This window comes from Amblyomma mixtum, chromosome 2 (genome assembly GCF_055824585.1).
Source record: "Amblyomma mixtum isolate Tamu chromosome 2, ASM5582458v1, whole genome shotgun sequence".
In the NCBI taxonomy this organism is placed as follows: Eukaryota; Metazoa; Arthropoda; class Arachnida; order Ixodida; family Ixodidae; genus Amblyomma; species Amblyomma mixtum.
Window position 1 is genome coordinate 256,029,674 of NC_143013.1, and position 26,869 is coordinate 256,056,542.

Here is a 26,869-nt window from a genome sequence, read left to right on the forward strand (position 1 = left end):
TGTTGATTGTAGTGTAATTGTGATTTGTCGCTTTGTAATAAACTGAATAAATTTTTCTTTTTTTGCTTGCTACCTTTGGCACATTACTCTTATAGCTCTGCATTTATAGATATGAACAAATAACAGCTTTTGCGTAACTGGTTTGAGACGTGTTGCCGGTCAATAAAACCGCATTCTGCGCTGTGCTTTACCTGTTTCCCAGTTTTCGTGTAGAAATAAAAAGTGACGTAAAAAGCCATGCGCCACTTAGTAAATTTGTTAAACGGTTGAAATCCAGCCTCTGCGACTAAATTCCTTCTCATCTAATCCTGCACATCTTAATGAGTTGCTAACATTTTCCAAAAGGATAACCGAAGACGGGAAGATCGGTTCATTTTTTTATATATATGGAGGCCTTTAAAACACCCTTCTCGCTTTTTAGCACGTCGGGTGATGACATGCACCGGATAAATAGCACCATCATGAACATCTGTATATATTACTGCTACTATGCCGCATTATATCCTTCAGATATCTTGCCTGAGCACTGCCAAAATCAAACATCTTTAACTGGAAACTGCAGAACTCTATATGATTAGGCTTCACATCCCGGGTCACCGGGGTTTTATTGGTAATGTACTTGCGGAGATTGCAACGGCCTCAGCAGCACACCTCGGACTTTCACGTCGCTCTCAGTTTTCTCGCCATTGTGTCCGGACCGCCTTTCCAGCTTCTGTCCACAGGAGATGGTTAGCGCAGTGACATTCCGTAGCATTGAACTTTACCTCTGGGTCTCTGATGTCACTCGCATTCTATCTTCTTCCCTTCCCCGAAACCCATGGTTCAGTTCATAACAGGCCGCGGTCGTTTCCCTATTGATTTTCATCGTTTTGGGCTCCGGCCTAACAATAAATGCCCTTGTGGGCGTGGTTCTGATTCCATATCTCATTATCTTATAAACTGAGCTATAATGTCACACATTGCTTGTAAAATCCATTGCATGCTGTCCACTCATTATGGCACGAACAATCTGCAACGCCTTCTTAGTAATTCACGTGCATACGCCCTGATTAAATAAATAGTTTCAAGGAAGAGTAGCACATTGCCCGACTGTAACTCATGTATATATTTTTTTCTCCATCACGATCTTCTGCTTTAACAATTCTGCGAGGTTATGGCCATGTCCTGGAGGGCCTACAAACTCAGCTGGGAGGGCGTGACGCCTGTTTTTTCGCGTAGCCCAATGCCTCACTGCCTATCTCTTTCCACTCCCCCCCCCCCCCCTCGTTCTTTCTTTCCTCCCTGCCTTGCTTCTCCTTACGCTCTCTTCTGCAAGGAGTAGGAGACTCAATTTTTTTTATCGTTGGCGCCCTTTTCTCGACCGTGACAACGTTATCCCAAATGGGCATTGAAAGTCCCCGCTACGTCCTACGGACGTTCAGGATGTCCGCAGGGCGTCCAAGAGAGTTTCAGTGACCATTGGGATGGCGTCTGCTTCCCACCCCCGCTGTTCCTCCAGAAAGAGAAGACAGAGGGATTATACGATGATAAACAGCGTCATTGTAATGGTGAAGGAAGACAGAAATAGCCTAAAGCTTCTTTTTTGTCTGTGAGATTCGGTTCTAGAAAACTTGTGTAATATTTTTTTTATATATTCTCAATCGTAACCTACGGCTGGCCAACGAAACAACAGAAATGAAGAAAAAGAAGGGACAAGAGGTCAAGATAGAATAAGAAAAAACGCGTCGGTGCACCTTCTTCTTCTTCACCATATATAAAAATGGCACATACCCACGCGGGTGATTGGCCAAGGTAGGGTGGTGAATGCCAAGGGGGAAAAAAAAGCGGGAATAAAGCGAAGTAAAATAGTGAATGTTTGAAATTAGAAAATATGTATGAATTGTTAAAAATTTAATTAATAAACCTTACATCCTGCACCTTACATCCTGCCTTCATCCTTTTCTGAGCGTTTGCTGTACTTTGGCTTCTTTCTTCTTGTGGGAGATGACGTATCCGCACCACCAGAGTGGCATCGCAAGCGACATAAACGTCCAGCATGTTCATTCGACGGGTGCCGCACACGTGGGTGAGCCGAGTGACGTTGCCTCATCCACGCTTGAAATCCGATGATAACACTAGTTGCTGTGTTCAAGGAATGCTGACCGGTCATATGAGTTAATTTTTTTTTCGCGGCCAAATCGCAGATGTGCGCCTTCTTTCACCTCATTACCGAATGGAGCGAGTGCGCAGCTCGCAGGCAATTTTGTAAGTATTATTTCACCGACGACAGTGTTTCTACCTCAGTTTTTCGATGTTCGGAAGCGGGCGTTGAGAACAGAGCGGACCGCGATGCAACGTCCGCCTCGGTCTTTCCCTCTAAAGAAACACTCTGATTCGATCCACGATGATGACGGCTTTCTGTGCGAGTGCCTTTGCCGTCCTCGTCCCCTGGGCAACAACCACGCGCTTGCTACCTAAAGTGTTTAGTTTGAAGTGGTGTCTGCAAGTGGTAGCAGCTATTCTCGTTTGACGAGCCCACTTGTTCGAGACAGGCATCTGGTTGATTTACCTCGATCTTGCTTCCGTTGTGACTTCGATATGTCTGTTTCTGCTGGCAGCCCAGACTGTAGCATCACTTATAGGTTAGGGTTGAAGTCTTCTCACGACGCCTGTCTTCCCGACAGTCTAATGACCTTTTCAGCGTGGAGTCGTACACCACGTTGTGACTGATTCGTAGACATGCGTAAACCTCACTTCGTCCCCGAAATTGAGTTGGGGCAGACATTGCCATCAAGGATATAGGGGGTCTTCATTCAACAGGAATGTCGGAATAGATGTGACGTCAGTTTCAGTTCTCGATAGAGGTGACACATAGCAGCTGTGGAGCGTTCTCAGCGAATATTGTCGGCAATCTCTTTTGATTATTACAGCTCTGCCGATGTCATCTGTGGTCAACCACTCACAGCGCGCGGGGGAGGCGGCCGCCCACCACTGGCTCAGTCACGAGAGGTTCATACGTGAGTGCAGGCTTATCTTGTGAAGTGTGTCTGAGCACTTGACGCACAGTTATGAACCGCGGTTTAACTCAAGAACTTATTGGTAGTTAAAGGTGCAGTGAAGAGGAATCTGAACTTGTCTTTCTGCCGCGGGAACTCAATCTACACGTTCCGAGCATTCTTACAAACGTCGACTTATTGCCCTGTCTGGCCGATTTCCCTAATTAAATCGTATTAACGTACGGCTCCCCCCTTTTTTTTTTAATTTACCCCGTATGGTGGGCGGAGTCGACCAACGCGTGGAGTGCCTTTCAACCAGCTCCGTGGAGGCTTGCCACTCTGCCATCGGCGGAGCAATACGTAGTAATACGCGAAAGCAAATAGTCCGCGCGTATTTTTATTTCTGCGGGCTTGTTTTGCGGCTACGTTATCTGCGAATGAATCTATTTATTCACGGAAACCTAGAAAACAAAATAAAGCGAAAACAAAGCCTCCACGGAGCTGGCTGAAAGGCACTCCATGCGTTGGTCGACTCCGCCCACCGTTCGGGGAGAATTAACAAAAAAAAAGGCGGGAGCCGGACGTTAATCCGATTTAATTAGGAAAATCAGCCACACAGGGCAATAAGTCGAAGTTTCTAAGAATGCTCGGAACATGCAGATTGAGTTCCCGCGGCAAAAAGACGAGTTCAGATTCCTCTTCACTGCACCTTAGTAGTTAAAGTACGAGAACTGCTTAGGTTCAAACTCAACGCGTAGATTGGGTTATGCGTTTTCTACGCGAAGAGATTTACAGGCCACCTGCTTCTGAATAAACAGACGGAAAGAAAAATTACTCTCACATCAATTTTCACGACGTGTTACTGTACACTTACTGACCACTTCGAATATCTCCCGCGATTTTGTCTTCGTTTACTCGATCTGTGCGCAGTTTCAAATGCCCGCGCAGAAAAAAAAAAAATTGGCTGTGGTTTAGCATGGTTAATCCTGAAGGATTGCGAAAGCAACACCTGCGTGTAGCCACATATTGCTGCGTGAGCTGCATTAGCTTAAAGCATAAAAGCATGCTTAAAGCTTAAAGGGCCACTGCCCAGGGTCCGGAATTTTTTTAAAAACAAGCCCACTGCATAGATGAGGCATGGAAGATAACCTCTGCAAAATACTAGAGCCATGCGCACCCCGAAAAGCTGCGAAAATTCAAATCAAAGGCCGCTCGTTCTTTCCTTCAACAAAAACGGGCCCGGCCCACTACTCTGAACCCCGTTGACATCATGGGGGGTTACTTTCGCTGAATGCACTCCATTGGTGCATCGTTCTGACTGACGGGAGAAGGTTGGGCGTAGCCTTGGCGTCGCGTCGTCTGCACAACGCTTTCCGCAGCGCCTTCTGTTCTGGCTCATGCCTACAAACCTGCATGAAGGAACAAAAAAAAACTGCGGAGGGAGCGTGCGGCGGCAGCCTTGAACCCTTGCCATAAAAAGTAAAAAATAGTAAAACTGAGAGAGTTGGTTCGCCAATTTTATATAACCACAAACCACGCAGAAGGTGATGCGCAATCGCTACTGCGCATCAAAGAGGGAGAGAGAGGGAGCTGGAGACTGTCGGCGAGGCGATGGAGAGTGCGCGGTGGCGGCCCCGGCGCGCCAGCTGTGCGCCGTGTGACGTCCCCCGCTCCTCGCGCATGCGCAGCTTGGCCTTTCCAGAGCTGCACGAAATGGCTCGGCGACTAGCGTAGTGTTGCTTTCGCAACAAAATAAAAGACTATGTCCATATGGCCAGCCCAAGCAAACGGAGATGTCTTGCGCTCAAGTTGATACAGTTGCCGAGGTTTTTTAAAAACTGGCGCAAAAAATATGCACAATTTTCTCATCGGCGCCGCCTTGTTTAGGGTGCCTCGATGCCAGCGCCGCCGTTCAGGGTGGTGCCATCCTTTGACCGCTCCAACGCCGCCTCTCCCTCCCTGCGGCGCCATTTTGAATCACAACGGTCGGTCGGGCTGGCTTGGTGCAAGCAGCTGAGCTTCCGTTTTTCGAGGTCCAGTGGCTGCGGACGATCGCTGGTGGCTTTATTTGTTTGACAGTGCTCCACCGCATGACTGAGGAGTTTCTCAAGCCCACCGAGGCAGCATGACGGGTTGTTGTGTGCCAATGTGCGCCAGGTCAACGCGTAAAGGTCTACGCTGTTTTCGCTTCCCCCGGGACCCCGAGCAAAGGAAAAAATGGGAAGCTCAAGTAAAGAAGGATAAACCCTATAGTACATTGCTTGAAATGTTACACCTCACTGTCCTTTTTGCCACTCTGTCTCGTTCTGCTATTTCGGGGTTTTCATCTTTTTTTTTTTCACACTTTGTTTTCATGTTTGCGGCGAAGGTTGCACCACACTGTGCACAACAACATTTTTCCCCTAAATCTTGTTGACTTATTTCGTGGTTTGAACCTTTTTTCATGCTTTCCTTTTATGTTTTCCTTTAAGGTTACACCCCACGGTACATGCCTCACTTTTCTGTCCCAATGTCTTGCTTGCTTATATTGTAGTTCGTGTTTTTTTCATGACCTGCAATTACAGCTGGCATTAAATGATTAATTTGCATTATCTTTTGTTTTGTTCTCTGTACACTCTGTAAGAGGGTAGGCTGAAAGGCTATGTTACATATTTGTCTTCCTCAATAATAAAGATCAACTTTTAGGTAGGAGTTATTTTTCGAACAGCCTAACCCATCAGCACACAATTTTGTAGACAGAATAGGAAATACACGGATAGCCAACGTTAAAAACCGCGTTGTTTTTTTTTAACAAAACCCTCTATGGTCGATTTTTTTCGAAAAGCGTGACTTTTCAAAGTCGATTAATTCGATTTCGAATTTAAAATTTTCAGAATTACTGCAGTTTTTTTAATGACTAAAATCCAATATTTTTTGAGCAGGTTTACATGCATGGTTTATTAATGAATACCGATTGGCTTGAATAAAATAAATATGAAAAATGTATGTAGAATTGTGTTTCACAAACTGAGGAATCGCAGGAGAGCAACCGGTGCGTATGTCCAGGGCGCAAGCGAAGTGTGCATGCGTGCGCACGCAAGAACATTCGGCGGTTGTGCGCCCCTCATAGAAATGAAACGAGTGAGAAACTTGCAATAATCCTTTATCCTATCGCCAACGAGGGGCGATTCGTTTTCTTTGGCCTCGAGAAAGAAAACGCAGGAGCAGTGGCAACGTCGGTGTACGGCGACATCATTTGTATATACCAGCGCCCGCCCCATAAGCAGATGTAATTGCGCCCTTGTGAGCAATAAACGGGCGAGCAACTCGCAGTTACCCTTTGAAACATTAGAAAGCAAACAGGCACCAGTTTTTGCGAGCAGAAGAAGCGGAAACAGCCCGCACGACGATAGCGAAGCCACCCGCAGCGCTCGAGCGGCTGACGACACGCGGGCGTTAACAGAACGTGGGAATTAAAATCAAAAATATCACGGAAAAAACAGAGGCATCAATTTATTCTATCCGCATGGTGCAGCAGCACCTGCCGGGCAACAGATTTTTAAAATATTAGCGCGTTTTTCAGACCAACAGACAGAACAGTAAATGTTCAACTTCGACCACCCGGGGCTGTAAAATTAAGTCATGCAATTACGTCTTCGACCCTCGGATGTTAAAATGGCTATTATGAGTGAAAAGATACGCAGTGCGATGTTGATGAAAAAGACAATTCCAGTCAAAAGCACTCTCACGCCCGCCGAAAGTAAGAGTGGCGCCGTTACACACGCTAGCGCAGCTGATCCCGTGTGATTCAATATGGCGGCGCCCGCGATGTTGTCTCCACCCTGTACGGCGGCGCTGGCATCGAGGCACCCTAGCCTTGTTGGAGAAGTAGCGCCATCTAGTTACTAGCCCAGGCATGACTGCCAAGCTGGCTTGAGTTGAGGTTGTTGTGAGCTACTGGTGGTATTAGCCTTGCGATTATTCTGCTGGCCATTGCTTCACTGTATACTGACGCCAGGATGTTAATGAAGATCGGGAACTTGAGGCACAGCTTTTTGACCTGGAATATCTACGTCGCCACGGACTCCCAGGGATCTGGGAGTTCCCAGTAATATACCGTTATTGATCACGTGAGAATTGTGGCCCGGGGCTTTGGAAGTGAAAGTTCTTGTGGCAGCTGTCGCTTTCACTTCCTTGCCACGATTAAAAGTGCGGCAATTTTAATGCGATATCATTATAATTGTTCTCACACCAAAACCCCGCTGGTCTCCGAGACGAAACACGCTGATTGGTAGAAGGAGGTCAGGTGACATTGTGACGTTTTCATGACTTCCTTTGATGGGCCACCGCGACTGGTCGAGAGAGGTCACGTGACCTTGTGACGTCATAACCACCTGCCCATAGGATTTTGAGCAGCCTAGTTTCCCACGGCAGCCTTGATAGAGAATCGAAATTAAAAATCAGAAAAAGTATTGATATATGCCAGTATCCGCATCGTCACAGCATAACGGATACCTGCTACTGACGCTAGCAGTCTGAATATGGCGGTTGATAGACAGATAAATGCAAAGAAACTGGCGCAAACGCACACTGAACGTACCCAGAAATTCTCGACAAAACATTTTTCAACGAAAAATAGTTTGTGAACGCCGTTTTTCCGAACATTGTAAGATTTCACTATAGCAATCATTATATCCGCAGTGCTCTCCTCGGCAGGCTTGCAATGTTCTGCGTTTAACGCTTTTGCCATCGTCAATACGTTCCCTATTGGTTTTCAATGGCAGTCTTAACTACTCGATGAGAACGATGGAGAAACTTTACAAGAAAGATTTTTCTACGCATCAGAAGAATGGACCTTTACCTCCAATAATTTCATAACAGTACAAACATTTTTGCTCAGGAAAGCTGGACTTTGTTATAACAGAAGCTGCGAAAACTGTGAAGTCTAATGCAACTTCATTTTCCCTTAGGGTTATTTAAGCGTCTGCACAGTTTTCTTACTGCGGCCTCTTTTAACTTTCTCTTCTCTTTTTTTCTTTACGCAGAAGCGTACAGGAATTGCAGGGGCCGCGACTGGAGCTACGACACGCTTAAGCCCTGCCTGAAATTCAACACCGCCGAAGTGCTGAGTGAGGCCACATTTTGCTTTTCACGCTGCATATACGATCTGTCGTACATTCTTGTCAAATAACATCTTTTTTTTTTTCGCGCAACACACGACACTACGTGAGCTTTCGTACATCCGGCGCGTCTGCCGCTGTATAGTTGGCGTCGTCCAAAGGTCAAGCGGCTGCCTAGTAGGGCAACGCGTTGGCAGGAAATGATAGCGTACCGGTGAAGGGCGCCACTATCGCTTTTGCAGGAACAAGGCTAGACGCTCTCGAAGCGTTGCAAAAGATTTCCTCTACTCGGCTCGACTAACCTTTTCGGTGACCGGAACCCCAACATATTTCATATCCGTCTGGAAGTTCCTCGCCGCGTTCGTATTTATTGCACTTACTCGATCTAGTGCAAACCGAACAATGTGCCCATGTTTCTAACGCCAAGTGTGGAGGGGGGCAACGGTTCCCTTTCTTGGCGGGGCCGGTGAGTTTGTAAGGTCTTTTTCGTGGACCGTAAAAAGCAATAAGTTTGACAAGTGGCTTTGACAAGAGAGTTTTATTGGTAACTTTTTTTTTTTAAAGCAGAAGTTTTTAGAAGAGAGAATACTGATTCTTTGTGTCCAACCTGCCAAAGAATCATCACTGAGGACGATATCTCTACCGTGCCTTGTGAATAAACTTCTCTTTCTTCTGAACCCTCTTGCTTAAAACTCTAAGAGGACATTAACGGCACCGAATACTGCTGATGGGCAAAATAAAGCAGGTATTTGCCTTTTAGTTCATGCGAGGTTTCTGCCCTCGCTGAGCGTACCTCAGAACACCTTCGTTACCGTTTGTCAGATGTGCCGCCCCTGAATACGTCTGTCAAGGCCATTCGTCGGTGAAGCGTGCTTGCGCCAAAAACAAACATTATTGATCGATCGACCGGTAGAGATGTTTATCGAGGGGTCGATTGCTAGTTAATCTCTAGGCCAATCAGTGCAGTGGTTTTGATCACACACTAAGTTTACACTGCGCTCACGTCGAAATAAGTACCTGCCGTGCTCTCCAACATTTATAATATGTGTTAAATCATTACGAACCTTTTAACTTTAGCATACAGTGATTTTCATTTATAATAATATGTTTGCCAAAACGCGTCCTTTTTTCTTAAGTGCTATAAAATTATAGTATCAATGATCTAATTTTTTTCTTTAATTTCATGGCCCCTGCTGCGTTGCTCAAGCGCTCCTGAATCGATCTCAGTATTGTGATCCTGTCCCCTTGCGCACTATTCTAATATATGTGGCATGTGAAGTCTTTGCATCAGTCACTGATTCAGTCTCTGAAACCTTAAAATTATTATGTGCCTCAATAACTCCACTGAATCATTCAGTGGATTGAGCAAATACTTACGCGGCCAAAAGGCAATACCACCTGAGGCGGTCGAGCATGTGAAGGTCTTCGGTACGTTCACGTGGCCTATACGGTGACGTGCTCGACGCAGACTCCAGCAGCTGGCGGCAGCGGTACCCTTCGTGCGACGGCTCCCAGCAGTCCCCCATCCCGATACTGTTCTCGCGGTCCGAGTACAAGCACTTCGAGCCCATACAGTTCTTCAACTACGACTCACGGCTGCAGCTCGACGTCGAGGTGTTCGGCACCACCGGTACGTTCGGTTAATTTCGACTTGTCCCGCTTTTCGTCGAATCATGTATACGTCTATGGCATGTCTTGGTAATCGACGATGATCAAGTGCCTTCAGCGTTCGTGCGGGCCCATTGCCATGCCTGCTTAAGTCGACTCGAGTCGGAAGTCGGGTTAACTCACTTCGACAAAATCGCATTTCCTCGCGCCTTTCCAAGCGACTAGAAAGAGTGCAACATATCCTTGTTGCAAGCGGGCAGGTAAACAATGAAATGTTGTCTGTTTTACGAGCAGAAATAAACGCCACGTAGTCTGCAGTTGTAGAAATACACTTTAGTTCTGGCGCCGATGGCCTAAGATTTGCCTGTAAGACGTTGGCTTTTCACCCGAAGCTTCGGGCACGTTGGAATAGGCTCAAGACAGAAGTGGAAGAAAAATTCACTGTAAGCTTCAACGCAGTAAAGCTGTATAGAAAATTGGAAGGACTCATTGGACTCATACGAACCAAATATTCCATATGTGTCATTGGCAAGCTGAGACCGCCACGAGGAAGCGTACACTTCTAGATTTAAATACGCCATTATCTCTCGTTGAATTCGTCTCCGGAAATGTGCTCTCGTATAATTACTAAGCAGCAGGAAAAGCGGCAGAAAGGAGATAACCAGACACTGTCTATAGAACATATGCACGGGCAAAGACGTCCACCGGGCCTCTTCTAGCATTTAAAAGTAAACTTTACACAGCTAAAATGGAATATGAGACCATAAACACAGAGTACTAGAAATTTCCGGTCATCGTCACCGTCGTTGAAAACGAAGAACGAGCAAGAGCTCTATATGAGCACTATCAACCAAATAGCTCAGATTCATATTTTTTTACAGCAACTTTCTAGTTCCCCGAGCGTGTATTCTTGTTCGTTACCACTTGTTGACACCACCTTCCCTTTGAGCTATGTAATAACTAGCTCAGATTCAGATTGCTCTATATGTTGTCGCTTACTTTACGGCCATTGTGGTGAAACAAAATACACGCGGAGTGCTTGTTCCACAGTGCATATGCACCGCTTACTTTGAACAGTATAGAACGTTTACACGTCCTGCACATCCACGCGTGACCCATACTACAATACGAGACCGCCTATCCGGAGACTCCAGCCTGCGTACAAAGCCACGACGAATAGCGCACTCACACTCACGTAGCCTGGTGGGAACATCCTCCTTGAAGGCTCCTGTTGCCAAACAAACAGGAAGACACGCGTGCGCCGGTGTCGAAACTGTGCGGCCACGCTTCGATGCAGGACTGGCACTCAGGTACTTTGCGTTCAGACCCGCCATGGCGTACCGAGCTCCCTAGCATCGCGGGGCGCCGACTTGCGACATTCCTCAACAACTTGCGTCTCCCGCTGTCCTCCGCACTGATCGCACGTCCTAATGGAGACTCGCGTCGATGTGGAAGTGGGGGGGAAAACGCAACAATGCTTATAGTTGAGATGTTGCGACCGCCGGTGGACCAGCAATTTTTATATTTTTGAAGAAGGCTTACTTATCACTTGGAACAACGGGTCGTTGTCCTCCTAACAGACACGCTCGCACACACGCATGGAGACACACACTCGCACACGCACAGACCTTCGTGCCTGAAAGAAATCATACGAACCCGGCTCGCCGGAAGCATCACCCAAATTGAGGCAAGTGACGCAGTATTATAGCGCAGTCATGAAGATCATAAGTGAGGCCGTAAAATGGCTGCAGGCACAAACTGTGTGTTCGAGACCTTCAAGAGAGGTGCATGCTAGGTACAGTGATCTCGTGGATTCATCAGTCGTATGTAAAGCGCAGTGTTGTAGTAGAAACAAATTATAGCAACAAATTATTGTAGAAAGTAGTAATGCGATAAAGATGTATTAAACGGCGAACATCATGCATGCTCAACACATACCGCACTGTGCAAAATGACCACTGCGGTGGTCCACTGGTTGATTGTTACTAATATTAATTATATATCTGTTCTTTAAACATACTCTTTTATATACCTCACCTTCGCAGTGTTCTTCTACCCTTTCGGTTTGGACCTGGGCGTATTCGGCGGCCCCCTGAATGTGCAGTACAGCTTCTTCGTGGGCACCGTGCACTTCGGCATGGAATCTGAAACCGGTTCTGAGCATGTCGTTGAGAATCAGCGGTACGCTGCGGAGGTGCGTGGGTGAATCTTCCAACGCTGTCTACGCCGATAACTATGCAGTTTCCCTCTGCGCACCCCAAGTGTAACGCTTCATATCGCAGCAGTGTCCGGGTAACCCACTTGTCTGCATCTGTGGATGTAGAAACGGGACGGTTTATGGGGCTTTAACGTCCCTAAGCGACTCAGGCTAAGACGGACGCCATAGTGGAGGGCTCCGGACAATATCGACCACCCGGGGTTCTCTAAAGTGCACTGACATCGCGCAGTACACGGGCCTCTAGCGTTTGGCCTTTATCGAAATGCGACCACCGCGGCCGCGACTACAGAACCCGCTTTTATGCGAAGCATACTACTTTGGCTACCACTTCAGCCCTTCACCGTGGTTATGCGCCTCCAAATCACGTGATACATGACGTCACACCACGTGACACGATGACGTCACGACAGTAGAGAAACGGGGGCCCACCTCGCGCCGTCGCTGTGGTTGTGCGCCTCCAAATCACGTGATACATGACGTCACACCACGTGACACGATGACGTCACGACAGTGGAGAAACGGGGGCCCACCTCGCGCCGTCGCTGTGGTTGTGCGCCTCCAAATCACGTGATACATGACGTCACACCACGTGACACGATGACGTCACGACAGTGGAGAAACGGGGGCCCACCTCGCGCCGTCGCTGTGGTTGTGCGCCTCCAAATCACGTGACACGATGATGCCACACCACGTGACACGATGACGTCACGGCAGTGGAGATACGGGGGCCCACCTCGCGCCGTCGCTGTGGTTGTGCGCCTCCAAATCACGTGATACATGACGTCACACCACGTGACTTGATGACGTCACGACAGTGGAGAAACGGGGGCCCACCTCGCGCCGTCGCTGTGGTTGTGCGCCTCCAAATTACGCGACACGATGATGCTTCGCATTCTCCAGGCTTAACCAAGTTAAGCCTCAGCCATTTTTTTCAGGTCGGCAGCCGAGCACCATAACCGCTGAGCCACCGCGGCGGCTCGTAGAGGTCTGAGATGTGTACTCTGCCCCATACGTAGATGATTCGCGCTTTAGGTCCAGACTGCAAAAACTCCACCGCACGGAAACAGCCATCGTGGTCACAGCTTACGAAGTGGTGAGTCCGTCGGGTGTGACCCTTCATTGGCCGGGCCAGCCGGGTCTCCTGAACACGCCAGTGCGCCAGTGTCTATAGCCAACAAGACGACATTCAAGCTGGCAACCAAGCCGGCATCCAGTGCGAAATCTACATGAACTCTAGTCGGGTCGTCTGGTTCAAAATTTTATTGAGAGTCAAAAGACCCTGGCGTTACGAAGCCCTGGCGTTACGAAGAGCTTGCGAGCCGCCGCGGTGGCTCAATGGTTATGGTGCTCGGCTGCTGACCCGAAAGACGAGGGTTCGATTCCTGCCGCGGCGGTTGAATTTTGATGGAGGCGAAATTCTAGAGGCCCGTGTACTGTGCGATGTCAGTGCACGTTGAAGAACCCCAGGTGGTCGAAATTTCCGGAGCCCTTCACTACGTCGTCCCTCATAGCCTGAGTCGCTTTGGGACGTTAAACCCAATAAACCAACCCAAACGAAACGAAGAGCTGCGAGTTACACCCATAGCTCATATCTTGTCACAGATGCTGTCCCAGACCGTCGGCGAGACTTCTTGGGTATAAGCTGTTATTTCCTGCGCACGCTGATACACTTAAAAAGTTGTTTCTATAGTAGGATACAACTTAAAAAAAAAAACAGAAGTTGCTAACACTGGGCCGCGGACCGCGGCGTCCTGTATTACTCCGCTGGGCAATTGTAACAGTAAACGACGTCAGCTATTTTATGTTTGACTATCTTAAACAAGCCGGGTATCAAAACTGTAGGGCTTATCATTTTTGTTCTTGTGATAAGTTTCTTATTCAGGTATACAAGAAAAGTTTCAACGACGGACTACTTTTTCGTCGTGGAGGAATCCTGTGCGGCGGTCCTGAATATGGGCGGAGCTTCACTGCAGGCTTACGTTACAGTGGCTGGAATTACGTTGTATCCGACTCTAGCGCACATAAAGAGGAGCCGATTGTTTCGTGAATAGCTCATGAAATAGTGCAAAAAATAAAAATACAGGCATCGTTGACCCCTATTCTGTCTGAGTCATAAGAGACATGATGGGATTCTTTTATTGCTTTCGGATCTAAATGATATGTTTCCAGAGAGTGAGAAAAGATATAACCTACTGCAGCGATGAACTATATTAATTTTATCATCCGCCTCGTATGTGAGATGTACTAGGTTTGATCCTCAATGCAGCCAGGTATCCAAAGATTTGAATGGCCGCAAGCGAATTCCTATGCTTTGTGCTCGGCATTCTTATAGGATTCAATGCTTAGAAAAATAGCCCCGCTACCTCTCGCGAACCAGAAGTACATTAACCATGGTCATCTTTGGCCAAGCTATACTGGCGCCTATGAATTCAAATAATCATCGTCAACATAATTCGAGATATCACAGTGGAAATGGTGCGACAGCCGCCTTCTCACGCAGGTGCAGCTTGTTCACACCACCGAAATAATGAGTGATAACGACTGTCTCCAGGAGGCCAATGGTCTGCTTGTTCTGGTCATTCTTCTGGAGGTGAGTTGAGTCCCAGCGAACACCAAAAGTCCTTAAAGACATCCTGAAATGGTACAAATGTTCTCATCTCGAACAGGACGTCTTCAGCGCCTTTTGGGTGCATCACGGCCAAATGTATTGAAAAGGATGTCCTCGATTTGTGTGCTGTTGGACGACGCGAGGATAATATTTCGAATGTCCTACAAAACGTCCTCTCGCAGGACAATATTGTGAAATTGCGCTGACATCAAGCCAGCTTTGTCTCGCGCACGCGCCTCTCATTGCATAAAACTGCAGGTTTGATTAAAAGAAATTTGTGAACAATGGTGATATAATAAAGGTAATATATAATACTGACCCAATAAGTTATGGTTTGGTTTGGTTTATGGGGTTTAACGTCTCAAAGCGACTAAGGCTATGAGAGACGCCGTAGTGGAGGGCTCCGGAAATTTAGACCACCTGGGGTTCTTTAACGTGCACTGACATCGCACAGTACACGGGCCTCTAGAATTTCTCCCCCAAAGAAATTCAACCGCCGCGGCCGGGATCGAACCCGCGTCTTTCGGGTCAGCAGTCGAGCACCATAGCCACTGAGCCACCGCAGCGGCCCAATAAGTTATATTCCTTCAAAATATGTATTTTAAAATACATTTGCTTTTTAACCAGATCCTATCAACCGCTGACCTGTGAGGTTTTTGGCCCACAGCAGACATACTTGTCTCAGTGATTTTTCCATTAAGGCCGAGAGCTTAGGGAGATCTGTAAACATCGCTGTACAACACAATCGTGGGAAGTGACAAAGGCGGTGATCGAACTGCGAAATTTATTTTTGTCAGAATCGAAAAGAAAGCTGTTTCGCAACTGTTGTGAATGCTGCCGACAATAATAAAGCAAATAATAGCACGCACTCTTTGCGCCAAATCGTCATCCTACGTCCTGATGGCAGACCAGAAATTTACTCTGGGGCAAGTTTGATGATTACATGAGGATTTGAGCAGGCCGGAAAACAGCTCCAGTTGAAGCGCCATTGAAGATATGTTGAGGGCATCCTCCGGATTCCCTCAACAGGCAGGAGAACGCGGCAGAGATGTAATTATGTTGTCTGAGAACCTTCATTGTCGACCATGGTGTTTTCCCAAGCTTTAAGCGGTGATTTTTCTGTGGTAATTAACTCCGTTGCCATAGTATTTTGCAACCGAAAACTCTTTCGCCTACTGCTTGCCATTGAGATTAAAATTCAGGGGGCACTTTGGCTCTCTATATGAAGAATAACAAAATATGAAAATATGAACGAAATATGAAGAATAACAAAATAAAGAAAACAGTGCGATTTTTTAAATTTGGTTATTCTTCATATTTAATTTTTTATTTTTGTTCCTTTTCTTATTTTTACTTTTTCATTCCTTTTATTTTATTTATTAAACCCACGCATTCACTAGATGAGCCTTTATTCATGCTCAAATCCTGAGCCTTCGTGGCGGAGTGGTAGTCTCTCCACTTCAAATGCCAAAAGCCCTGGTTCGATTCCCTGGTTCGACACAGTTTCTTTTTAAAGTAGTGACGCCGAAACTCGGACACGGCTGCCGACACGGCTGCCGACACGGCTGCTAACGACAGTATGAGGCATTAAAGGCTTTATCCTTAATATTCACGCTTTACTGGGTGGTAAGGGCTTCGTGGGCTAGCGAGTAGGTGCCTTCGACGATGTCCCGTGTAAGATCACTTACAAGTGGCCGCCTTTGTGAAGAGCGCGCTGCACTTATCACTCACTCAGGACGTCCTTGAGGACGGCGAGTTGCGTGGGAGTTCTCTTTACGGAGTCGCCATGCATTGTCGGTCAGTCCCTTCCCCTTCCTCATGCCATTTACCCATTCCCTGAATAACTTCTTTGGGAGGTTTCTGAGTGCTCGTCTGCGTCTTGCAATCTTTCGACCGAGCTCGGTTCATCTTCCCTCCAGAGTGGACCTTCATTTCTATCGCTGCTGACTTGTTTTCGTTGCTATAGGCATTACGTTGCAGCACCAGCCCTGTCTTTATCATTTTTCATCATCACTATTAAACACAGGCTACCTGCACTGCTGGGCAAAAGCCCCTTTCACTGGTGTCCTCCTGGTCCTGTCTCTGCCCGCCTTATCCTAACAAGATTCCTAATCTCATATCGCCACCTGACACTGCGGTTGCCTCCGGCTGCGTTTCCTTTCACTCTACTGCCCAAAAGACCCCCATCAGTTATCTGTTGTGCGCATCCTGTTCCCCTCTCAAGTCCATTTCCTGCTGTGCAATGAAGCGTGGATATTGATATCACAACGTAATGTATTTGAGATAAAGATTAAGCGACTGGAAAAGGCGCAGCTGAACAGCCAAGGCAAGTAGCGTCCAGCCCGACCAACGACTTCATCATCTTCGTTCTTCAAGCCTGCTGCCGAGACGCAACCCCCGTCGGCAAAAAGCAGCTGGTGTTACGTATCAGGTGTGCGGTATGGTTTAAGCCGAACCACATGAACAACGTCAGTCACAGGGTGACCGGACGATGTCAGAGAAGAGACGGAAGTAATTTCGTAAGCCATGTCGGCCACCTGGCGGAGCATGCGATAAGGACCGGTGTATAGGGGGCGGCAGCTTTTCAGAAAGTTCACCGCGGCGAGAGGAACCCCACAAGATGACGAATGACCCCAGTGAGAAGTGGACGTGCCGATGTCGGCGGTCGCAAATGGGCTTCTGCTTGATCTGGAATGAGGATTGACGAGGGCGGGTAACTCTGCGCCCCATGTCGGCTCATGTAATGGTGTCCTGTGCGTACTATGTGGTCAAAGCCATAGCGAGTGGTAATAATGAGTCGAAAGACAAGTGACGGCGCCAGCCAAACTAAAAGGGGAAAACCCTGAGGTTTCATGGCGGGGAGAACCATGGGCGAATGTGACATAAGGTAAAACGAATTCGTCTCAATCGCGATGGTCAGCAGAAACATACATAGAAAGCATATCTGTCAGTGTTCGTTTGAGGAGTTTGGTAAGTCTGTGGAGAGAGTATGTTGAGTAGAACAGGTGCGGAGGATGGCGTCGGAGAGTTAGACATGCAGCGGCACGTGTTAATCAAACCAAGCCGGTACCTCTATTATTAGCCGGTGGCTGGAGACCACACTTGTGGAGGTGGAACTCAAAAGTTCGTTCTTTCATCATCATGCCTACTACCGCCGGCTAATTCGTTTGAGAAACACGTGGTCCACAGACTTTTTTCCCCTACTGTACACACTGTGTGTGACTCTGCAAGACACAGTTTTCATGTGGGAAGCCCAATGTATAGCGAGGTGCATCAATGAGTGACTGTGAGAGGGCAGATATGTGCTCTGAAATGTAAGGGCAGATATGTGCTCTGAAATGTAAAGATTCTGAGCGCCAACGAAGGGACATTAATGAGTGTGAGGTGATAAGAGCGCTTTACATTATGATAAACAAAATCAGGACATCTTTCATCAGATAAGCCCTGCCTGTCTCACAATGACAGTTACCGACGGGTGAGAATTGCCCACAGTTTAGAGTTGAATCCGATAGATATAGATAAAATATCTCAGCTGCACAGAAAAATTTTGACAGAACGTTTAAATGCTTCTAGAAAAAATGGAAAAAGTATCTTGAACGAGTTTTGAAGCAATCGCTGAATTTATTTTAAGTAAGCTTGTGTGAAGTTCGGACCAAATCACCGCAAGAATCTCCCAGCTGTAGATTCTTTGTTTAATAACACAGTGAGAATATGCTTACACACCTGTACCAGACACTGGTTTGCGATTTTTCATTTCTCATTGTAACGTTGTTAAAGCAGTTGTATGCATGTACAGGAAATTGTGTACTTGGCTGCATAAGAGACGTGCGAGTGCTGTTTAGAAGAGGTGTCGGGAACAGACTCAAACTTTTCAGCGGGGTCTTTTTGCCACCATGCTTTCCACTTTCCCACACTGCTGTTTTCTCCCACGCTGGTTACAAGCTTCAGCCTGTGTAGAAATTTCGTGCCGTCAGTACTTGACCCATCCTCACTTCCTTCTGTGGCGCCGTGGTACGTAGCCTAGCCTAAATCCGCTTATTTTCCCACGAGGTCATCTTCATTTTATAGTGTCGGCAACGCGTTATCACGTTCGTGTTATTCGAACAGACGAACCCTGAGCGCTCGGGGTGAAGGGCTTTTGGATGAAAGAAAGAAACGTATACAAAAAACGAAGTGGGCGCCAAATGCAGTTGTGACGGGCGTTCAGGAGGCAGTTCTTCGGACCCTTGGAAGGCCAACAAAGGATGTATCAGCGCAGGCTCTGTTTGTGTCCGTCAAGGGGGTTAAAGGCTGAGCCGCTAGCCGGCAACGCTTTGTATACCCTCATTACCTCTCGCCCCATTACCCCGTCCTCTTCTCTCCATCCAGATAAACTTTATGCCAGCCACTAAAGCTGCGTCGGCAATATCCCTGGACAGATAGGAATGATTTGCAGTCATCACCTCCCCCCCCCCCAAAAAAAAAACAAACAAAAATAAACAAGAAAACAAGGGCGAACAAAGAGGAAAAAAAAAGAGCTCGTCATCAATGAGGTCGTTATCAGGAATCCGAATAGTCGCGGATTGAGCTTTTGACATTGAGCTAATGATAGTGGTGGTAATATAGAGTCATCCAGCTCGAGGCCTTACGATGGGATCAATCAATGCCACACGCGCCTGCCGCGCTTCCACGGATGGTGACTTTCCTCTGGTCGAATCTTCTCTTTTTTCCGAATTAAGGAAACGGCGTTTCATTCTACCCAGACACACTTTGGAACGAGCGTTAGCTTCTGTGCGAAACTTGGCCGATCTTCTGCATGGAACGCCTTTTCCAGATAAGAAGACCAGCGCGAAGACTAGCATGTGATTTGCACATCGCCGGCTGTCATACGTGGGTGGGCTCGAGGGTGCGGCTCTGAACACGCTTCGGCTAGGCGGTTTCGGCTATCCGCGGCCGCAGAGCTAGATTCCTTGCGATGCAGCGCCTACGAGAATCGAATTTTCGAAAAATCTTGAAGCTGATACCGTTGTTACTATAGCGCAGAGCTGCAAATCTCTAATTACTGTGAGGCGCATAGTAACAGGTCATTTTAAAACTTAAACTATTAAAGTTTACCTAACCATTATGATAACTGACATGCATTAAATGTTTTCCTGTGTCCGCCACCAGTCACAACGGTGTGCAGAAGAAAACGTCCCCTCTAAGTTATACAAGACCTATTTTAACTGTTACTTACAACCTTTAGTGAAGAAGCCTGTATATCGAAAAGCGATGAACGTGATTGACAGAAGAGGAACAGGAAACAAACTATGATAGTTATTTTATTTTGTTAGATTAGTTTTTACTTAATTGTTGTGTTTGCCATCGAGTACATCTGAAATTAATCGAACTTTATAGGCGTGCTGTTTCTGATCATCCTTCGAATTTCAGTGACACTTTCGGTACAATGAGAACGTTGCAAAAATTGCCACCAAAACTGCAGTAAATTTCGTGTAAGATGCCACGAACATGTCGCCGCAGGCGTCAAGAGTTCAAGGTAATACACCTTTCATCACAGCTTACAGAGTGGTGCTAAGATGGTCGGACGAATATTAATTATTAAAATTGCATGTCCACGCTTCTTGTCCTTATGCACGGCGTCCATGACAACGTTATTGTATAGTTTCCGTTAAAAACGCTATTCACCCATGCCTGTTTTAAGGCTGTGCTCCAAAGACCAGGCATCTACCGTGGTGACCTTTTCGGATGGTAGCAAACTTTACAACCTGCCGCCTATGAATTGCGACAGGAATCAGCAAGGGTGCCTTATAGAGCTCTCCGACTTCTTAGATAGGTTTATTTGAAAATCGCAGGTGGCGCGACAACTTTCAGATCTTCGAGTCTTGCGCTAATAAGCATTGCATTGATAGGTATTGTAGAGAGCTTTCCTTGAAATGAACGGTCGTTATCGCCTGTGTGTGTCGCAAGTTCACCATCTGGCCGAAGGCATTTTTCTAATGTGCAAAAGACATGATGGACACGTTGACCGGGCATGAATGTAGTAGAGCTTTTTTCTTTTCTTTTCAACATGGCGACTGGGCGAAGTTTTGCAACTCATACTATTCTAGTTCGCTGCATAAGCCCCAGTTTGCAAACCATCACCGGAGACCTTCAAGGACTTTGCTAATTCTTTACTTGCGTATCCTTACACGCGTTTACTCTTACCTGTCTTCTAACTGTCCCCCTATACCAACGTGGGACGTGCTCTTCGGACGTGCAGGAAGTGGAAGACAACAACCAGGACCTGCTTCCGTTCCTGTACGCGTTGCAAGAGCTGTCCGCCCAGCACGGTACGCACACGATACCCGAGTTCCTCATGGCATCGCTGGTGCCGCGGAGCACCGTCGAGTATTACATCTACCCGGGTTCGCTCTCGTTTCCCCCGTGCACCGAGCGAGTCATCAACGTCGTCTTCCAGAGGACTGTCCCCATCGGGCGGAAGCAGGTGCGTGCAGGAGCGGTTGCGCTTCGCGTCATAGTTCTTCGATCACACCGGCGGCGATTGAAACTAGGAGTTTAACTTAGTTAAACCGAGTTGGCGTGAGAAAGCAGATGCCTATTCTTCAATTGGAGGGGACACTTAAGCTCCGCCTTAAGGGTAGGACGTGATCTCTTTAGTGGGTTAATGCCCAACAGTGCACGTTAAAGATCCCCAGGTGGTGGAAATTATTCCGGAGCCCTGCACTACGGCACCTCTTTCTTCAATCACTCCCACCTTCCTCCCTTCCCTTACGGCGCGGTTCCGGTGACCGCCGAGATATGCGAGACAGTTACTGCATGCGCAATTTCCTTTCCTCAAAAACCAACTTTCATTTTCCACTGCACTGGCAGGGGGCTGTTCGGGTCACAGTCAGCCATATGGATTGTGCGATCCGCTCTTCCCGAGCAACTTATCATGAAACTGGCGTGACACTCCTCAGCGGACTTTACCGAGCTTCCTCCCATTGGCTGCAGCTTGAGCGGCTCTCCTCCGAACTTGCTCGAGCTTACCCGAGTTACTGCCTGGGCAATTAGGGTAAGCTCGAGTAAGCGCCATCTCTGTTTCTATCGGCAACGGCACAAGAAAGAAAGATGGGACGGTTTGCAAGATTCTTGGTCGGTGTTGGTGAGCGTATATGAGCGCTTTTGCACTGAAATCCGGGGCCGGCTTGCAACCAGTTCTGAACGTTAGCAGATTGTGCCGCCGTCTACGTGGTTCGCTGTTAGCATGGCTGTTAGCTATCTACGGCGCCCTGCAACATCTCTTTCTTCACCCTAACCATGGCTTCAGAAGCGCTGAACAGTTCATCCGACTGTCGCAAGTGGCAGCTAACTCATACTACATGATCTCCATCACTTCTCAATACACGGGCCTATAATGGGGAATATTTCAACCACGGTGACTGAAACTGCTGTGTTCCGACAGCTCTAGTGCACGTGGCTTAGAACAATAAGACGCGCGCTGCAGACTTCCTTCGCAGTTGGACTTGGTGCGAAAATGATGCGAAGTCTTGAACGTGTCAGGCAGAAAAGTTCCAAGAAGGACCGTGGCATGCACATGCACGCTCTGCCATGTTTTTTTTATTTGTGTGTGTGTGTGTGTGTGTGTGTGTGTGTGTGTGTGTGTGTGTGTGTGTGTGTGTGTGTGTGTGTGTGTGTGTGTGTGTGTGTGTGTGTGTGTGTGTGTGTGTTTGGGTGGGTGGGAGGGGGGGGGATCTTTCTGATGTCATTGGCTAAAGCTGCTGGAAGTTGTTGCAAGCAACGCCCTGCAAATGGTAAAAAAAGTTTGGCAATCACTGTCGTTTGAGTTGTAACTGATAAAGCTGAGTCCGTTTGCCTTCTCGTTAGTCAGCAATTTTGTTATCCATGTGCTACATTAAATATGAATACAGATTTCTAATAGCGTTCGCAGGTGGAATACGTTAGCTTTTAATGCTTACTTTTCTCTGCGATCGTTTGTAGCTCGAGGAACTTCGCAAGCTGCGTTGGAGCCTGGCCGGCGATGCTTCCTGCGTCGGACTGGTAGCCGACAACGTGCGGGCCATTCAAATCGGAGCCGATGTCCAGTCGACGCGGACCATCTTCCGCTCTTTCCTGTCACTCGACGCAGCCACCTCCGCCCCAGGACCCAGCTGTGTTGCCGTTCTGGCGGCAGTCGCCGCTACTGCAGTTTCCCGGGCATTCGTAATTATTAGTTAGGGTCATCGTGACCCGAGTTCCTTATGCCCATAGAGCTCGTGGCGCATATTCGATCACGTATGCATGATATGAAAAGTGCCTCAGTAGCCAAGCAGCGCGACTGCTCACCGGCTGATGCACGCTCAAGTCCACAGGTTTGCCAAGAAGTCCGTCTACCTCTGCACTGCACCAACCCCAAGAGCACCTGCAATGACGGAACTTATATATAAGCTGAGTGACACATGTATAAAGGAGAGGTGGAGTGTTATTGGTGTAATGAGTGTGCAAGTTGACACTGTTTAGAAGCGGTATAAAAAGGGTTCTGTATGCTAAGTTGCATCAGACTGTCTTGTTTAGCAGCACCATGGTAGGTGCAGTATCATAAGTGGTTCTTAATTATGCGAAGATCCGTTAGGCTGTTTTGTTTACCTGCGCGAGTTTCTGAAAGCAGCCATTTTGTACACTACCCAAACACATACTCCCATCTATCCTCGTCAGACCCAGCGTACCTTATAATGCAAATTTATCTTTTACGGAAGTTAAAAAGAAAGAACAGAACGCATCATTTCTGCAGCCCAAGTGCTAATGGAAGTAGCAGAGTACTCACTGGGTTCCCATGTATTAAGCTTTTCAAGAACTGTGTAATAATAGTGGTGGTCTGAGCAGCCTCCCAAGTGGGTTATTTGTTTAAACTATATTTCCGTTCCCAGCGGCCAAACAGCTCCCAAGACTCTCATGCTTTTCCATGAGATTTATTGCATATTTGATTTAAATACGTATCCTGTAGTGCATGTGTACTTATCTAAATATGCCCCATAAAATGTCGTTGCGTGTTTATGTAGGCAGGAAGGCCCGCAGCAGAGAGCATAGAGAAAGCTCTTTGGAACTGTTGGACGTACTGCTGCAAAATTTTGTGCGTACATTCACGCGACCGCCAAGGAGTGGTATGTATTTCGATTAACGCTGTCAGATGGAACTTTGCTCGGGTATGCTCGGGTATGCCTGTGTACCCGCTGAGCATTCTCCTCCCGGTAGCACGCCGGCATCCATTGGACTGTCAAGTTTTTGTGCATTTTTTCTCTTCTACCCCCCCCCCCCCCTTCCCTCCACTCTGCAGACGTTATTCTGTGGTTGACTTATACAGGGTGTTTCACATAAGACTTTAGACGATTTTAAAAAGTTGGCTTTTTAAGTTGGAAGAGCGATTCTTTCGGCATAGCATTTTCAGTGTTGTAATGCATCAGGACTAATGTAATGTATCAGGCTAAGATGTGCTAACTATCAGGCTAGTTAACTAAATCGGAAAGTTAACTTTTTAACTATATCGGAGTTGTTTTTTTCGCGGCACCTAACTTGGAATGACCACATAGATTATCTTCAATCTAAAGTATCTAAAGTAGCCGCCGCGGTGGCTCAGCGGCTATGGTGCTCGGCTGCTGACCCAAAAGACGCGGGTTCGATCCCGGCCGCGGCGGCTAGAATTTCTTTGGAGGAGAAATTCTAGAGGCCCGTCTACTGTGCGATGTCAGTGCACGTTAAAGAACCCCAGGTGGTCGAAATTTCCGGAGCCCTCCACTACGGCGTCTCTCATAGCCTTACTCGCTTTGGGACGTTAAACCCCATAAACCAAACCAAACCTAAAGTACCATCAGCTGTCGGCGCCATTGCACGAACTAGATATCTTTGCCTTCAAGAATCAAACTTCTCTTATATAATGCTCTTGTCTTGCCTCTTTTACAATATTGTTCATTAGTTTGCTGTACCACAGGAGTGACTAATTTATCTAAATTACGTTTATTGCAAAAAAGAGCCGTACGGTATATCGCTGGCGTTAACTATTTTCATCCCACCCAAGAGCTTTTTTTCAAATTTGACGTACTTCCTTTATTCCAGTTATTTGATTACAGACTGATAATAAATTATAAATCTTACATTAGATATAATGAGAGTGCTATCATCTTGCCGATTTACCAGAAAATGTTGGAAATAGACAAACACGACGTAAAGAAGAATATCTCGTTCCAGTACCTCACACCTACTAATATATACAGTCACTCGCTACACAATACCGAAATTGTTGAACAGGTTGCATACTGTCGGATTTGATCCAGCTTGCGTGTCAAACAGCGAAATCAGCCTCTTCTGTACGAAATAATTGTATTGAACTTGAAACTGATTTCTTTTCTATTTAGCTCCTTATTGCTTCTTTGAGTGGTACTATTGTTATGTTTTAGCCATGTATAGACGGGTCTAGTCTACGAACATGCAAATTCATTTTTTTTTCTCCTATATGCTGCTGTGCCAACACTGTAAGGGGGCCAGGACCCCGTCAAGCTGTTTCCACAGCTTTTAGTTCTGGTCCCTCCTTTTCTTGTTACAAGGAAATAAAGTTGAACTTGAACTATTAGTGCAGGGCTCATTCAGCGTGTAGCCCATCGCAAGTAATATCCATATCAGGTTTTAGAATTTCAAAAATGCGGTTACCCTCGGCGCTGTTGCCCACCAAATTTTGGCTATTTCGACGAGTTCTGAGCACTGGACAGGTTGCTTTGCCTGAAAGCTTCTCGAAACCGCACGTATTTTGTCACGATGTAGCCAAAATTTTTTGGGCCACAGCGCCGAGGGTAACCGCGTTTTCGAAATGCTAAAAACTGATGTGGATATTACTTACGGTGGGCTACACGGCTCTTAGTAATTATAAGGATCTTAACAGTAACAGTTAAATCTTAACTATTCAATGTTAGTTAACCAGCCTCCTAATTAACACAGCTGTATTCTGATGTACTACATCACTGACAATGCTATGCCAAAAAAGCGCTCTACTAACTCAAAACTCTCATTTTTTTTAAATTATGTAAAGTCTTAGGGGAATCACACCATATAACAACTTGCTGTCGGCGTAAAGTACACCGTGTATCGGGTGCTTCAGCGAACACTTTAAAAAGTTTTCAGAAGTAGGCTGTTTGGGGTAAAAATATGGCTTTTGCGGCATAATATTACCAATGTTGGCGACACCACAAAACCGGTGAATCGTCTTAAGTAGTAAGCTGGTTAAGTATTTTTTTAATAATTATCTTTTAACTAATAGAGTTACGCACCTAGTTGCAATTATAGATTTGTAGCCGGTCATTAGTAAGAGCCATATCAGTTTTTAGAATTTCGAAAACACGATTACCCTCGTCGCTGTGGCTCGACAAAATTTGTTTTTTTCGACTAGTTACATGCACTGGAGGTGTTGCTTGGCCTGCATGCTTTCGAGAGCGCATGTACTTTCGCACGATGCAGCCAAATTATGTCGACCCCCAGCGGGGAGGGTAATCGCGTTTTCGAAATTCTGAAAAGTGATATCGTTATTGCTAATGACCGGCTACAAATGTCTAATTACAACTAGGCTCTTAACCCTACTAATTTCTACTAGTGAAAAAATAATGTAAAAAGTTAAAAAGGTGGAGCTCCAATTATTATAGTAGCTATTATCTTTTAAACCTAGTGAGGTAGTTTTTAGCGCCTAGTATTATATTAAGGCGTGTGATGACAGCCGCTGAATGCGGCTTTAAGCGTAGCGCAAGAGGCAGAGAGTTTTTTACATTACGGCAAATGCAAGGTGCCTGAGCGGGCACCTTGAAACATCCTGAAACCGCAATAAAAAAAAAGTCATCACTAATGAACTTGCACTCTCCCACTGCGTTCCATACCTTCTCTGCATTCAGAATGCAGGAGAGGAAAGATCTGGTAGGTTCAGTTCCTTGATAACGCGACAAAAAAAAGTGGCAAACACGAGGGGACAATGCCGCATTAATCTGCTAAAATATTCATTTTTTCCTAGTACAATTAACGACTGGAACCAGCTTTTGAATGAAGTGATGGATGCGCCTGATATTGAAAATTCTATTGAGAGCCTTATTTATTCAGTATCTTTTCGAGTTTATACCACCGTGTGCGCTGTTTATGCCTATTTCTGTTTTATTGTTCTACAGGTTCTGGTATTCTGTACGTTTTTAAAAATAAACTCAAGTGATTGTGGTGAAACTTTATTTGGCAAGGGAATTCGAGTCCCGCAGGCCTCCTGGGTCTCCGCACGACCCCACTCACGGTCTAAACGTTCATGTGGTGTTGGTCCATGACGTATGCGGCCGGGCTAACGGCGATCTTCTGCCTGGCCAGGTCCGCTGACCGCAGTGAGGTT

At 46.7% G+C, this 26,869-nt stretch overlaps 1 pseudogene; it reads left to right on the forward strand.

Annotated features, from left to right (window-relative positions):
- The first annotated feature begins 2,917 nt into the window (after window positions 1-2,917).
- Window positions 2,918-22,737, forward strand: LOC149363617 (carbonic anhydrase 1-like; annotated as a pseudogene).
- The last annotated feature ends 4,132 nt before the right edge of the window (window positions 22,738-26,869 follow it).